We start from the raw sequence: 17032 nt of genomic DNA, 5'->3' as shown, positions 1-17032 counted from the left end.
GGGTTGCTGGGAAATCGAGTCCTGAGGGAGAGCTACAAGACCTCCTACATTCTAAACCAAGGTGTGGAGCTGATTAGACCCTAAGAGAATTCTTGGAATAGATTCTTGGCAACTAATACTAAAACAAAGCTACACCTTACTTACTTCTTCCCTTGTACTAGACCTAGGTTAGGTACACCGGGGTAGGCGTATTTTAGAAGCACCAGTTGAGTATTTTTAGTCATTAGTTATCACTGTATGTATTTTATGCCTTTTAGGTATCTTATGGCTTAGAAACCATACCATGCTTTTACAGTATTATTTTATAATACTCTTTGTAGTATATGCTCTGTACTTTACAACAAGTATTACGATTGCAGCAGTTCATTTCTTATGCTTGAGAAAGGAAACTGTTCAATAAATACCCTTTTATTGAAAACGCCCGTCTCTCTATTTCTCTGCACCTCTGGTGAAACGAAGCATGCACGATTGACTGAGTGAAATAACTATCTATTGTTTCCGCGACTCTAGAGATATATTTCTTATTCTTGGGGAACAAAGTTGTCATGTTTTAAGTGGTTGTCAGAAACGAATCCCTTCTTGTTTATTCGAGAAAGTTTCTAGTGACCTCTGAGCTAGCTGGCACATACACAATTAAGTTAGGATATTCGGTAAAGACCTAGTTGACTTCAGTCCTACGTCTAAACTACAGGATACACAATTCGAATGCGTAGAGCCTATTGGGGATATAGGAACTACACTACATGGCACCCAACGTTTGGTAAGGCGATAATTTAATGCTATATACTAGAGTTACTCAGTCGTGCTTTTCACACAGACCCCTTTTCCCGTAAAATACCCCAATAGTCGGTTAAAGGATAAAATATCCGCTTTAAACTGAGTAGGACGAGACAATCCTATGTATTAGTTTTCAGTTTGTTCAACGTTGAAAGATACAGTCTCCAAAATATTGTCCACCTAATCTTTGTTTCCTTGAAACTTATTCTGCAAAAACATCCAGTTGATAAAATGTCGGATAGTGAACAGGAAAGGCGTAGAACTGCAGCAGCAGCTCGACCAGCCGTAGAAAACACAGGTCTTCAACAAAACGAGGATGATGTTATAATCATCCCGGTAAATGTAAGAAAAACTATAACTTACAAACTCATAAATAATGGAGTATCACCAAGAGGAGGTAAAGCAATCTTTGTTATAGAGGCACATGAATATCGGCAGACAGAGGTATTAAATTCATGGATTCAGTTCCCTGCAACAGATGCAGGAACACACGAGTTCCACTACTACAAAATAGAGGAACCACCAGCAGAATACATTCCTTATGAGGATATTGAAATTCCATCAACATACCAAGAGCATCAGCTCTGGCTTAAAGGTGCCCTACAACATCAAAATCACATTACCAGGCTCAATCCACTAGGTAGACCAGGAGCAACATGGCCGGTTCTAGCCAGCTATACACCACATCCTGACATTGAAACAATGACAGGTCCTGAACTATTAGCTCAGCTAAAACAGCTGATTAAAATACAGGCCAGGGACGGACTAATTTGCATATAGCCAGGTTCTGAACTGGGATGGTGCAGTGAGCTAAATAACGGTGATGGATCAAGCCCTGATCTGTTGACTGGGTAGGAGTGTTCTGCTTAATTCAGATACTCTGTCCATCACCACCCCATTTACTGTATCGTTTTGTCCACCATAAGCGTGGAAGGGTATGCTCAGACGTGAGTCCCTTGCTCACTGCACCATCAGGATTCAAGCAAGCCGGGCCGAAGACGGCTGTGATGCCAGAAACCGGTCCCCGGAAGCTTGTTTCCTTTCTGGTAAAGAATTGGCTTGGTAGTTTGGTCTGCCCTGTTCCCATGATGCACTGGGCCAGGGACGGACTAATTTGCATATAGCCAGGTTCTGAACTGGGATGGTGCAGTGAGCTAAATAACGGTGATGGATCAAGCCCTGATCTGTTGACTGGGTAGGAGTGTTCTGCTTAATTCAGATACTCTGTCCATCACCACCCCATTTACTGTATCGTTTTGTCCACCATAAGCGTGGAAGGGTATGCTCAGACGTGAGTCCCTTGCTCACTGCACCATCAGGATTCAAGCAAGCCGGGCCGAAGACGGCTGTGATGCCAGAAACCGGTCCCCGGAAGCTTGTTTCCTTTCTGGTAAAGAATTGGCTTGGTAGTTTGGTCTGCCCTGTTCCCATGATGCACTGGGCCAGGGACGGACTAATTTGCATATAGCCAGGTTCTGAACTGGGATGGTGCAGTGAGCTAAATAACGGTGATGGATCAAGCCCTGATCTGTTGACTGGGTAGGAGTGTTCTGCTTAATTCAGATACTCTGTCCATCACCACCCCATTTACTGTATCGTTTTGTCCACCATAAGCGTGGAAGGGTATGCTCAGACGTGAGTCCCTTGCTCACTGCACCATCAGGATTCAAGCAAGCCGGGCCGAAGACGGCTGTGATGCCAGAAACCGGTCCCCGGAAGCTTGTTTCCTTTCTGGTAAAGAATTGGCTTGGTAGTTTGGTCTGCCCTGTTCCCATGATGCACTGGGCCAGGGACGGACTAATTTGCATATAGCCAGGTTCTGAACTGGGATGGTGCAGTGAGCTAAATAACGGTGATGGATCAAGCCCTGATCTGTTGACTGGGTAGGAGTGTTCTGCTTAATTCAGATACTCTGTCCATCACCACCCCATTTACTGTAATGATTAAAATACACAGGCAGTTGGTTCAATATGTCATGAGGACTTTAACAGTCCAACCAGCTGTAAGAATTCCACAGCACATCCCTTATCAAGGGAACACAAACAAAATTACACCACAGACTATACAGTCAGTCATTGGTAAATTACCCGCAAAACGAGAACAAATTCCGTTCTGGTTAGCACAAAAAATTACTCAAATAGAGGTAGTAATTCCTGATAGTACACCTCATGGGAAACACAGGATTCTGGCAATCTGTTTACCAATGGGGATTGCACCACACGTAGAGGACTGCAACACTTGGGGTACAGTCTTTGCTTCAATCTACACAAAAACACATGGTGTCCCATCTATGGCGGTAATACCAGACGTTCTAAGACAAATTCAAAATGAATATGGTCCAGAACCGGCCTTAAATCTGGCTATGAAATTACTGAAGGATTTCAAACAGGTCTCGGCTATACTGTTAGCCAACATTAAAGGTGAAGCAGCATCAGTGGCGATCCGCCAAAAACTAAAAGAAACAGATATTACTGAGCAACCGTATGAGCTTGCCAGAATTATTGAAAAATCCAATGAAGAACTAGGTAGGGATAGTTTGGGTGGGAAACCATTAAAACCACAACTAACTGAAAATCCTGAAAAGGTTTTTATTAAAAATAATCTCACTACTCCTAAAAAGGAGTGGGAAAACACTAAACAGACACTCCCTAAATAGAAGCATTCCCAGTCCAGAGGAAGGTCTCCTCAGCAGGAGCCCTCCGAAAAAAGGTACAACCTTAAAAATAGGTATAATTTGAGAAAACCTGAAAGATATCAAGATAATGATACATGTTCCTCTCGTGCCTTTCAGACTTCCTCGCAGAAATCCGAAAGAAGAGGACGTTCAGAAAAAAAGAAGAACGAGTGAAGTCCAAAGACGAACAGCACGTTCCAAAAAATAAGAAAAGCCAAATAAGAAAGGCCAATTTCCAAAAAAGAAGGTAGCAAGTCTAAAGATCAGACATGCCGAGGATCTTGAGGACACAACTCAAGAACGGGGAGTGGGCCCAAACAATGCTAGACAGTGCAGCAGAGGTAACCATAGCTCGCAAGATCCTGAAGGATCATCTGGAGACAGTGGACTTGAATGAAAGTATCCAAGTTGAAACTGCAGATACCAGGGTTAGTGTACCCCATAAGTTATATGAAGTAACACTCCGGATGGAGGGGGACAAACCAAGAAAAATTAGAGCACTCTTTTGGGAGAAGCTCTCTAAGGGCTATGACATCCTACTAACTGAACAAGACTGGCAATCTGAATTTGTCAGGGAGTGCCCACATGGCAAAGATATAATAATGCCAGCCTTCTCAAATCACATTCCAATTCATAAAAAATACACATATGCCAGGAAATGGGCTGTAGCCCAGGCCCCAGCATTATACAAAAATCATGTAGGATATGATGAGGATTCCCCTCACCATAAAATCCAGTTATAAACTCAACCAACAATGCAAAGGCAATAACCTGTAAAACAGGAAGCTAAAAAACAGGTCAGGGAGATTTTAAATCAACTTTAATACCAAGGGGTGATTGAAACATGCGCCTCATCAATGAACAATCCTTTGTTTCCTGTCTCCAGACCAGACAATTCATATCGTCTAGTTTTGGATTACAGACATCTAAACTCTTGTTGCAAAACTTTTGCAGTACAAAACGCACATATTGCGGCACTGATGAACAAAACCGTGCGCAAAAAATATAAAACTACATTAGATATCTCAAATGGCTTCTTTTGTCAAAACATTGCACCAGAAAGCAGGTATTTGACTGCTTTCTCCATAATGGGGGCACAGCGACAATTTTGCCGTCTCCCCCAGGGATTCAAGAATAGTCCAGGGTTATTTTCAGCCAGAGTAACGGAGTTACTACAAATGTACGATGATGAGGCATTGTCCTATGTCGATGACATCTATCTTACAGACGATGATTTGGACGTGCACTTGAAAAGAGCGAACACCATAATACTTGGCTTTGCTTCTGAAGGGTATAACTTCAATTTCAAGAATCACGAATTGCCTATCTCAACGTCCTATTTTTGGGATATGAGTTATCAAGTGAAGGCAAAAGCCTGGCAGCAAACTTTTTAGAGAAATGTGTGCTGCTTCAATCTCCAAAAACGCAGAAAAACTTACAGTCAATTCTAGGTTTCCTGAATTTTGGAAGCACTTATGTTCTAAATTACGCAGAAAGGGTTAAACCTCTCTACGAACTAATCAAACCTGATTTCAAACTTACTAATTGGACACACAAACACACAGAAATTTTGCGTTCAGTGCAAACAGACATGTTAGCAAAAACACAGTTACAAACACGCGACAACGTGCGCAACCTAGTGATCCGAATCATCCCAGGGAGATGCGGATTCACATACCTAACCTTTAACGAAGGTGAGACGGTACCAATAGCATACAAGTCACACTTGTACACCCAAGCTGAAATGAAATTCACTTCAACAGAAAAAATACTAACAGCGGTTCAGACTGCTGTAGCAAAAGAAAGAGCCCTAGTACAGGGTAAAAACATTAAAATCGTTACACCTGTACCTTCCTTAGAGGCAGTGACAAAAGCAAGCATTCCAAATGCAAAAGTTCTACATCCGAGATGGATACAATGGGTTAATTCTCTTGCTGCAACAGACGTTGAATACGTTTTTGACCCATACTTGAAGACACAAGAATTTCTACAATACGAATTAGAATGTCCTCTGCCAACTGAAATTCTGCCACTTGAACATTACGGCTGTATAATACATACAGACGGATCAGCACAACCAGCAATTGGGGGCAAACAAGCTTACAGTGCTGCGTGCGCGATTGTTAAAGGTCGCTGGCACAAAGGTAAATTCAGACCTATGGTCACTAAAACTCAATCACTCGGAGACTGTACAGCTCAGCGAGCTGAACGACAGGCTTTCAAGACGGCGCTTGAAAATACCGATTGCGAATTACCCTCACTCATAGTGTGCGATTCGTATTACTGCGTCCAATCTTACAATGAATACTTGCAGAACTGGGTTCAGAACGGCTTTAAAGATGCTAAAGGTGGCACAATTAAGCATAAACTGCTATGGGAACAAGTAGTTCTTTTGCAAAAATAACTACAAAAGACTTATGTGATTCATACAGTCAGTCATCAGCGTGATGGCGGGCACGTTGAAGGGAGTTCATTGGCTGATGAGGTTGCGAAGGCAGCTGTGCAAACGGCTTCCGTAGCTGCAATCACTCGTTCAAAAACGAAAATAGACAGCAAAATAATACAAGCTGTTACTGCTTTAGTAAAAGACAGTGGTAAGACACTCCTGAAAGGGTTTCCAGTAAAGTACTCATATATAACTGATGCAAACAATGTTCCTTTTGCTCGAATCCCCGGAGTGGGGGTTAGGGTAATTCCAAACATGGAACATAGAATAGGACTAATTTTAGCAGCACATGAAGGACTCGCCTCTGCACACACAGGAGTTTCTGCTACAGTATCATTATTAAAACAGAGATATTGGTGGCCGCGCATGAGGAAACAAGCTAGAAACTATGTTCTAGAATGTCAAATCTGTCAAAAAATGACAGTTTCTACAGTGAAACGACCTGCGCAGACGCCCCTTCTAATTTCAGATAAACCATTAGCATGTGTTTACCTGGACCACTGTGGTCCCTTACAGAGGGATGGTAACTATAAATATATCATGGTCGCAGTGGATTCCTGCACAAGATTCATTTAGACGTGGCCCCAGCGCTCGGCTGAAGCCAGAACTGTTATAAAAGATTTGCGAGTCTTTATCGGCACATACGCAATCAGCACGCTACATTCTGACCAAGGTCCTGCGTTTAGCTCTCGAGCTTACAAGGAGGCCATAGCCAGCTTTGGCGTTGCATTGCGGTTTTCAAGTCCCTTCCATCCTGAGGGTAATGCGGTAGTGGAAAGAAAAAACTGTGACATAAAGCAATCTATAACAGCTAGGGTATTAGGTTCGGGTGACGGGGTGGGTCAAACATCTAAATAGTATCCAAAGAAGTCTTAATAATCTGCCAAGAAATTCTCTGGGGGCAATCACTCCATATGAATTATTATTTGGTACTAGAATGCTTATCCAGGACCTTTATTGTCGCACTTCAGTGGTGGAAGAGAAACCCTTTGATATTAAAGACCGTTTGGCTGTTTTACAGGACTTAAATGAAACAAGAAGAAGTCTGAGTAACACAATACAAAGCCTGACGACCACTGAAGAACAACCACCTGTCCCAGCAAGACCTGTCTGGATTCCAAAGTTTGGGGATCTAGTCAGGGAAAAGATCGCAGTGAAGAAGGAATTTGGACCATCTTATAGAAAAGTAGCACCTGTCTTAGCAATTCTTGGAACAAGATCAGTTTTACTACCACCGCTTGCTGGTAAAAGGGAGAACAGAACAGTATCAATTGACCTGGTAAAACCACATCATGTGGCCGATAATAAGTAGTACACCAAATGGACTCCCAAGAAGTAGCAGACAACAAAATCTGGCTACTTTTCAAGAGGTTCAAACTGAAAGACTTATCATGTTTGATAAACCAACAACAAAGAAAAGAAGGACTAAGCAACAAAGCTATGGAACTCCTCCCTCTTGATACCCAAATATCAGTTCGTCAAGAAACTCCTGTCTACAATGATGTAGCATCTGACTATACAAACATGTCAAAGGAGGAAGCAACTCCAGTGATTTTAAAGAATCCGAATATGATACCAACCATTGACAGAACTGCCTCTGGCTATTTTATCAACTTCGATAACTTTTCTGAGGATCCCAGTGAACCTGAAACAACGCCAGTTAATAAAACTTTCAAAGAAAACAGTACTCTTTCATCAACTTGAAAAAACATATCTGGTTTCGCCATGAGTGGAATTTTGGATTGGATTAGGTGTACTTTTTCTACTACTATGGCTCATTCTTGTTTTGAGTTTGGGACAAATGATAGATGGAAAATACAGTACAATGGACACAACAAGTAAGAACATCAACTTACTCCTGCAACCTCACAAATCATCTCATAGTGAGCAAAGAGACCTGTCATCAGTGAACATCACAGCCGTTCCTATACCAGGTGGTATAGCATGGGACACAACTGACTATGACATTTATGGCCCGGTGGAGCTGTTGAAAATTCTACACCATTTCAAGGTTTCTTTAGGTGATTTTGTTTCATCAAGCACCTTTTCAGATGATTGGGACTTTGAAACTGTTAAAAATATGATGTCAGACTTAGAAATGTCAGCAAAATTTAAAAAACATGAACACTTAGAAGGTTCAACAGGTTATGAAGAACTGTATTGTTAACATCATTTTGGTCACCAGTATTTGCACAAATCCGTAAATCCTAGAAATGTTTTTACTTATAGTCAATGGGAACATTGTCCAAAGCCACCAAAAGGCAGCTCTAAAACATTTTATGAGAAATGTCCATACTTTACAGGTTTTAATGTGACAAATCCAGAAACGTTTTATTTTAAAAATATAAATAAGACAGGAATGAAAACCATGTTGACCAATACTAAACAAATCTATTCTGCAAACTTTTATGCTCAGCTGTCTACATTAGGTTTTAACTTTTGGAAAGACAACATTGAGACAAAAACTGTCTGGGGCACAAAAGAATGGCAGGTGCAGGGTTTAGAAGCCTTGTTCAAAGCCTGCATTATACCAGAACAAATTATATTTTTGAACGACAGGGTTCAACAAACATCATGTTTTGGCTTAACTAAGATCAAAGATTCAAACAACCGTCCATACCTAAGGCCACACCTGACAGTAATGGCACTGCAGATAAGGAGGTAGACGTAAAACAGATTTTAAAACACAACAGAACCAATCCTGATTGGAAACAATGGTTAATCTGGCCCATAGACATGAATAACTGTCAAGATAGATTCCTGAACAAAATACAGGGATTCAAAATGAACAGGCTAGATCCAAGGTACTCTCAGAGACAACATCCAGGGATAGTCACCACATACAGTGTAGGAAAACTATGCCTTGACTGGCTACAGAAATCCACACTTCCAGAAATTAAACAACACTTAACTTTACTTAAAGAAGACGTTGACTTGCGAGACTTCTTACTCGGGCCTCGCAAACAACGACAGAAACATTTCATATACGCCGGTATATACGCTGCATACAACGAAGCTTGGAAAATAACGCAAATAGAAACTGCAGAAAAAATACGAGCAATTGATTGTATTAATTTAGAGAAAGCACTCTCTGTAGTGGACAATGGGTTAACGACTCTGTCCTCCACAATTTATTCTTTGGACAGCATTGTATCATCTGCTATTGACATAATAGAACAGTATTTGCTAATGTTACAACATGGCCAGTCTCAATTGCGTTCTATAATGCTACTAGGCTGGACGTTGCAAAATCTCCGTTCAGGCTAAGTGCCATGGCGTCTAATCAATACCACGTCATTGTTTACTGTCCTTAACCTTACAGATAAACAAATCTCCTTGGCACAAAGAGGACCAGACTATACGGTGCATTAAAAAACTGGAAAGATTACCATTGACAGATACTGAGAAACCTGTCGTTGAATGGATAACACATGACACCATCTCGATACCAGTGACGATTTTCCAATTTCAGTATTGTCTACAGCATATACCAGCAGGCCTGTATGAAAGGTTTAGTAAAGGATACATTAAGTCGACCTGGTCTTTACCATACACACACAAATGTTGGAGTGGGGGAAAGGAGGTATTTCTTAGTACAAAGAACTGTAAAAACTCACTAAGCTGTACACTTTTATGTGAAGGTATTAATTTACATGGAGCCTGCGAAGGATTTTTAAATAACCTTTCTTGCCACATGCACAGTACACCAGCGGCCGTGATAGAACCAATTTTTAGGCAGCTTTCCAATGGGAGCTATGTTATGCTCAACGATCACAGCTGTTGTGGCATGTTGCCAGGAAGAGCCTATCTGGTTAGTGTGTCAGCCAGGGTCACTTGTTGTATGCAAGTATTGTATCCAAAGAGTACTACAGGCAGGGAGACGGCGTTATGGCCTTCACTGAATATCTCTTCTATACGAATTGATACTTTAAGCAGAATGATAGCCATTCTTTTACAAAAAACAATGCCACTGACCTCGTCTAGAGAAACGTATGATCTGCAAGTTGCAAGGACTTCTGCAGAGATACATGCATTATTATCAACAAACTGCCCAGTACATGTTGCAGAAATGTTAGGTCAAATCTTAAACATGTCTGATACCAGTGGCATCGCACATGTATTTAAGACAATCTTTTCGGGACAGTTAGCACCATTTGAAGCAGTCCTCGGCATTTTTCCATATTTCGTGCACTCTGTGTTTGGCGGTCTGCCTCTCATTTTGGGACTTGTAGCAGGAATTCTATTTTTATTTCTCCTGCTCCGATATGGCAAGTCTGGTCACCAACGATACCCAGACTACCATGGAACATGCTCTTCTAGCCATACGGTATCGTGAAAGGATTACACAGATTCTTGGCTTGGCTCGTTTAAGAGATCTGAATACCACTTGGTTCCTTTCATTCATACCAATCTGGCAAGATTTCATCTTACCTGTTCTACGATGCCTGCTTTGCTGAGAAGAATGCGTGTTAGACATCTGTCTTACACTTCCATCAGCATTGCCAACGGATGTTGACGCCTTGCTAGGTCCGGTAACAACTCATGCATCGTGTTGCCCCCAACGGCTGCCAATCCTCATGATGGCATTCATTGAGATCTCTCCAGCAAATCCAGCTCTTGGTGAGGTACGAGCAGGCACACAGGTACCATCTACATCGAACATTGCTAATGCGACTGACGCTGACGGCGATGCTTTACATATATGCACATTTGATCTACTTGATGAAGTAGTTCCACTTTCACCAACTATGGTAGACGGTTTCTTTGCCAGCTTAGATGATTTGATATTTTCTCCCGACACCGAGAATAACTTTTGAAAGTGCACACAGCGTTCCATGAACTCTGAAATTCGGCCTTCGGTTTTTCAAAACAAACTCTCTAACTTGGGAACTCTATGGGCCCGATTCACAGAATGAACTTAAGACTCAATCCTAAACTTACTACTACTTTTGGCATTCACAGCATGAACTTACTACTTTTGGTATTCACAGAAGTTAGGATTTTGTCTTAAGTCTGTCTTAAGTCTCTCTTAAGTTAGGATTTTGTCTTAAGTCTGTCTTAAGACAAACTTAAGACAAAATCCTAACTTCTGTGAATACCAAAAGTAGTAAGTTCATTCTGTGAATGCCAAAAGTAGTAGGTGTATTCTGTGAATACCAAAATAGTAGTAAGTTTAGGATTGAGTCTTAAGTTCATTCTGTGAATCCGGCCCTATGTTTCTACAATCTACATTTGAGAACTTTTTCTCTTCATCCTAGAATAGACCCTTTTTCACTTGGCACAATTTAATCTGCTTAAAGTAGAACTATTCTTAGAGAACAAGAGATTCATTTGATACTTCCTATAGACAAATATTTGACATTATCGCATGAAGACGTTAACTGTTTATATATTATGCTATGGAATGGTCTAGACTTTTTTCTTCTGTAAATTTAGAGCCATTTCATAACTGTAATTTCATGTTTCATTTAGACAGCATTTTTTAATGACAGCCCTTGCTTGTAAAATGCGTACAAAGCAAATTCTCATGTATGTGTATAAACCATGTTTAATGCATTTCATGTATTTTGGGTGGGATTATGAACACATGCTTAAGTTATGTTTCTTATGCTTATAGATTTAGTAATATTAGACATAATACGTGGAGTGGGTGTTGTATAGCGTTTTAGGACCCTAGTGTAATTTTCCTGATTCATGCCCTCATATAGGTATAAAATATCGTATCCTTATATAGGCATAGAAATCATAACCATATTAAGACATAGCTCAAGTAGTCCTAATACGGCTTGGCTACTTCCACCATTTCCAAAAATCTACAATGATTTCTTGGAAAAACCCGCCTTCAGCAGTCAGGGACTTCCCCATACATGAATATTAAGTCAGCCAAGAAATCATGCAGTTTTCAGAGAATTAAGTCTCTGATGACGTTATTATGTCCAATCTTACGTCAAACTCGGCACCTTCAAGGTATAAATATGCCCACACTTGTCCAAACAAACACACGGTGGTTTGGAGCAGTTCGACTATCTACTTGCCCGATGTGCCCTGCTGCAGCAAGTGCCGAAGGAAGCCGACCCTCCAGCTGACGCACTGAGAGACGCTGTACTTTCTCCTGCCGAGAAATCCAGCTCCAATGTTTCCAGGCTACCCTTGCGGGTTGCTGGGAAATTGAGTCCTGAGAGAGAGATACAAGACCTCCTACATTCTAAACCAAGGTACGGAGCTGATTAGACCCTAAGAGAATTCTTGGAATAGATTCTTGGCAACTAATACTAAAACTAAGCTACACCTTACTTACTTCTTCCCTTGTACTAGACCTAGGTTAGGTACACCAGGGTAGGCATATTTTAGAAGCACCAGTTGAGTATTTTTAGTCATTAGTTATCACTGTATGTATTTTGTGCATTTTAGGTATCTTATGGCTTAGAAACCATACCATGCATTTACAGTATTATTTTATATTACTCTTCGTTGTATATGCTCTGTACTTTACAGCAAGTATTACGATTGCAGCAGTTCATTTCTTATGCTTGAGAAAGAAGGCTGTCCAATAAATACCCTTTTATTGAAAACGCCCGTCTCTCTATTTCTCTGCACCTCTGGTGAAACGAAGCATGCACGATTGACTGAGTGAAATAACTATCTATTGTTTCCGCGACTCTAGAGATATATTTCCTATTCTTGGGGAACAAAGTTGTCATGTTTTAAGTGGTTGTCAGAAACGAATCCCTTCTTGCTTATTCGAGAAAGTTTCTAGTGACCTCTGAGCTACCTGTCACATACACAATTAAGTTTAGTATATTCGGTAGAGACCTAGTTGACTTCAGTCCTACGTCTAAACTACAGGATACACTATTCCAGTGCGCAGAGCCTATTGGGAATATAGGAACTACACTACATGGCAACGGTGAGTGCTTTTAGCAGGCTTCAAGATGAAGATTTCCTCCTTTGTTTTAAGTTCCACATTGGATGTTTGAATGTTGTAAAGAGCTCAGGTCACTGAGATAGGTTTGGCCAGATACGACTTCTTAGAGAGGCAGCTTCCAAGCTAGACTCCTTCAGCTTGATGTGCTTAAGACATTTCCTTAGAGGTTTTGCCAAAGTGCTCAGTGAGCCTTGAGAAATTCAGTTTGAGCAGCTCTCACCTGGAAGGGTTGGCATGTCATAGGTACTTCATCTGCAAGTGTAACATGAACAGTGTATTTTCTTGTGTGAGTGTTAGATTTGAGGGTCTCTAGTTGGCAGAGGTAGGTACCTTTCACAAATAGGGACCCTTGCGTCTAGTCATGGTAAGGGGGTACACTCCTAAAATAACCCCTGCTCACCCCCTTGGTAGCTTGGCACGAGCAGACAGGCTTATCTCAGGGGCAGTGTGTAAAGCATTTGTGAACACATACAGTAACGTAGTGACAACACTACAGATGGACACCACACAAGTTGAAGTATAAAAATAAGTATTTTTATATAAACCGAACACAAAACCACAAACAAAAAAAATCCACAATCCTGTACTTCAAAAATGGTAGAATTAGCTTGTTCTCTTAAGATGTAAAATTCGACACTTTGAGTTCAATGAACCTTAGGATGCGTAATGCTATATAACGAAAGTGTTGCAGGGAAGGTGATGCGTCGGTTCCTTACACGCAAGAAAGGTGATGCGTCGGGTCCCTACTGATGCTTAGGGGATGAGTCGGATCTTCTTTGCGAGGGGAGGTGATGCGTCGGTTTCTTACTGCGCTTCCCTGGCGATGATGCGACCAGCAGCGCTGTGATGTGATGAAGATCCGGTGTTATGAACAAAAATGGCTTCTTTTCTTGGTTGCGACAGAATGTTTGCACACCTGACGGCCGTGCGGCGACTCAACGATTCTTCTGAGCCGTGACAGGCCCTGCGACACGCTTCTGGTGATGCGGCAGCATCTGGTGCAATGTCGATCCTCCTCTCCGGTGATGCGAGGTGCTTCAGCAATGATGCGACAGCTGCATCAGTGGCCACACGCTTCTCCGTTGATGCAGCAGTGTCTGGTGCGACATCAATCCTCTTCTCCGGCGATGCGATGACAGCGGCTGCGGCGGAGGACACGCTTCTTCTTCGTGAGTCCCACTTCCAGCTCCTTGCGACACGCAGTTCCTCAGAAAGCCCAACACAACTGCAGGCACTTCCAAAGAACTCTTGGGGAGCTGATTGGTGAAGGCTGTTGTCCCTGAGACTTCAGCAGGAGGCAAGCTCTATCTCAAGCCCTTAGAGATCCTTCACAAGTTGATGAAAGTACACACAAAACTCCTCTCTCCTTTCTTTGGCAGTCAGGCAACCACTGCAGGCCAATCCCCCCAAACAGCACTTCAGCTTAGGGATAGTCTCTCCTCAGTCTCTCTGTGTGTGGTATTTTCAAACAAAGAATGTTAAAACCAACTTCACTAAAAGATGCATTTTATCATTCTGAGTTCAGGCATACTAAACTTGAATTTCTACCTAGTTCCCTGTGTCAGTTAGGATTATAAGATGTAATATTCAAACTGCCCATTCTGGCCTATGGGGGACAGGTAGCCTTGCAATAGTGAAAAACGAAAATGGCTGTAATTCACTATTAGGACCTGCCACACACATCTGGGCATGTCCTACCTTTTACCTACAATGCACCCTGCCCTTGGGCCTACCATAGGGGTGACTAATATGCAGAATAGGGAAGGTTTAGGGACTGGCAAGTAGGTGCACTTGCCCAGTCAGCATACCAGTACCTGACCTTACACAGGCTCTGCAATGGCAGACCAGAGACACACTTTTACAGGCTGCTGCTGTGGGTGGCACAACCAATGCTGCAAGCCCACCAACAGCATTTGGTTTACAAGCCCTGGGCACAGTCAGTGCACTATACTTGGGTCTGACAAGTAAACCAAACCAGCCAATCATGGAGTCACTAATCCATACATCAATTTACAACAGTGAGAACATATGCACTTTAGCACTGATCAGCAGTGGTAAAGTGCCCAATGTCATAAAACCAACAAAAACAGGTCAGAAGAAATACAGGAGTAAGGCAAAAAAGTTCAGGGATGACCCTGAAAAAATGGGCAAGGGCAACGCAACCCCCTTCCAGCCAAAACGCAGGGGATACCAATTACTACCCTGATGGGCCTCTCTGCTTTGGGCAATAGAACATGGACCCTGGCCTGCAACAACAGTGGCATATTCCAGTTCTACGCCAATCTGAACCCATTTCAATCCCTCTGGACATACTCTCAGGTCCCACCATGCTAGCCCATTGGGAACTCTTCTCCTCACCTGTGAACACCATCTGTGCTGCACCTAACCTTCGCTTGCTCACAGGTGTGTCCCAACAGACAGACAGCAAGCCAAAGTGGCCACTGACAGTAGTCAGTGATGAGACCCAGGCTTTATGCCTCTCAGGGCTCTCAAACGTCTGTGGCGTCAGATAGCGGGGGCAGTAGCCCCAGGTGCTTGGCACCCTTTGCCCATGCTCCCTCCTGTCAGGTCAGGTATGACATCCTGACACTGACTCATCAGCCCCAGGCCTGTACCCGGCAGGACAAGAGACTGGGGAGGGCTCTCCCACACCCGGTCTTCCTCCTTGGGGCTCTGTACCCTCCTACCTGGAGCAGTACCCACTTCCAGAAATGTCAGGGTTCCTGTAGCAGGTGTCCTGCACAATTCGCCCACCAGTTCAGGGGTTCTATCCTGAGTAGAGAAGTGTGGCTCAATGGTTAGAGCGGCAGACCCTGATGAAGTAGTCTGGCCGGGACCAGGGTTTAATTCCCGCCTCAGCGGGTCTTGGGCTCAATTTCCTCGGACCTGCTAATTCTCGCCTCGGTGCCTATTCTAATCATGAGTCCCACTCTGCACCTCTGGGCAATAGCTTGCTTAATCTCTACAACGGCCCCAACAACGCTGGGGATGCCTGACTTCACCTTGGGGGTGCCCAGGAGTGGGCTCCTCACAGGGAAATGCCAGGAAGGGTTCTTTGGCGGTATTCGTACAAGCGCCGAGATGCCTATGGGTAGTCGTGCGCTATACAAGTGCGTAATCATTTCATCATCATAATCATCATCATTTCATTTCATTTCATTTCATTTCAACTGGGCTTCCAGGTCAGGGGACACACCCATAACCTGGCCCTCCAACCTAGGGTCTAAACCCATGGGCTGCACCGGGTCAGAGGCGAGGACTCTTCTCGAGCTCCAAATCAAGCTCCCTCATGCTCAAACTGCATCCTCTTTTCCTCTAGGGCCAATTTCCTATCTTCTAACTCCAGTTGCCCACCCAACTTGAGCTTGGCCAGCTCCATTCCATGCATCCTTTACTCCTTCCTGTCCTCTAACTCTTCTGGGGACAGTCCTTTGGCAGAAACACTGCTACCCGCTGGGGAGGTTGCTCTCCTCCTTCCTGGACCAAATGGCCCCTCCAGCGGCTCATCTGCAATATCAGCCCCCTCCTCATTCTCAGGGGTATTCCTTTCTTTGACCCAGGCCCTCAGCGCCTTTGTGAACTCATCCTTCTTGGAGAGACAGGTCATTGCAACTTTAAATTTCCTGCAGAAGTGCTTTAACTGTTTTACATTGTAGCATTCCAGTTTCTCCTCTTCCCACTCAAAATCACCAGATGCTATGGATGCTGCTTTCTCCATGATGGTTAAACTTGGCAGTTCTTTGCAAAAATAGAAAATCCCAGGAAAAACAATCTACCAAAAGTATGTGGTCGCGTTTTGGTCTGCACTCACTAGTAGTGTTCACCAATTACTGTATATGAGCCACAGATGCAAGTACAAATCCTCACCGTTGACCACCATTGGTAGATGTGTGCACGCCCGGCGGCCCTACGGCGACTCAATGATTCTTCTGACCCACGACAGGCCATGCGACATGCTCCCGGTGATGCGGCGGCGTCTGGTATGACTTTGATCCTCTTCTCCAGCGATGTCAGGCGCTTAGGGAATGATGCGACAGCTGCAGCGGTGGCGACACTCTTCTCCGTGGATGCGGCGGCGTCTGGTGCGACGTCGATCCTCTTCTACGGCGATGCGACGACAGCGGCTGCAGTGGCGACAGGCTTCTTGTTCGTGAGTTTTGCTTCCAGCTCCTTGCGACACGCAGTTCCTCAGAAAGCCCAACACAACTGC

This window comes from Lissotriton helveticus, chromosome 1_1, assembly GCF_964261635.1.
Source record: "Lissotriton helveticus chromosome 1_1, aLisHel1.1, whole genome shotgun sequence".
NCBI lineage: Eukaryota > Metazoa > Chordata > Amphibia > Caudata > Salamandridae > Lissotriton > Lissotriton helveticus.
Note: the sequence above shows the minus strand (reverse complement) of the source record.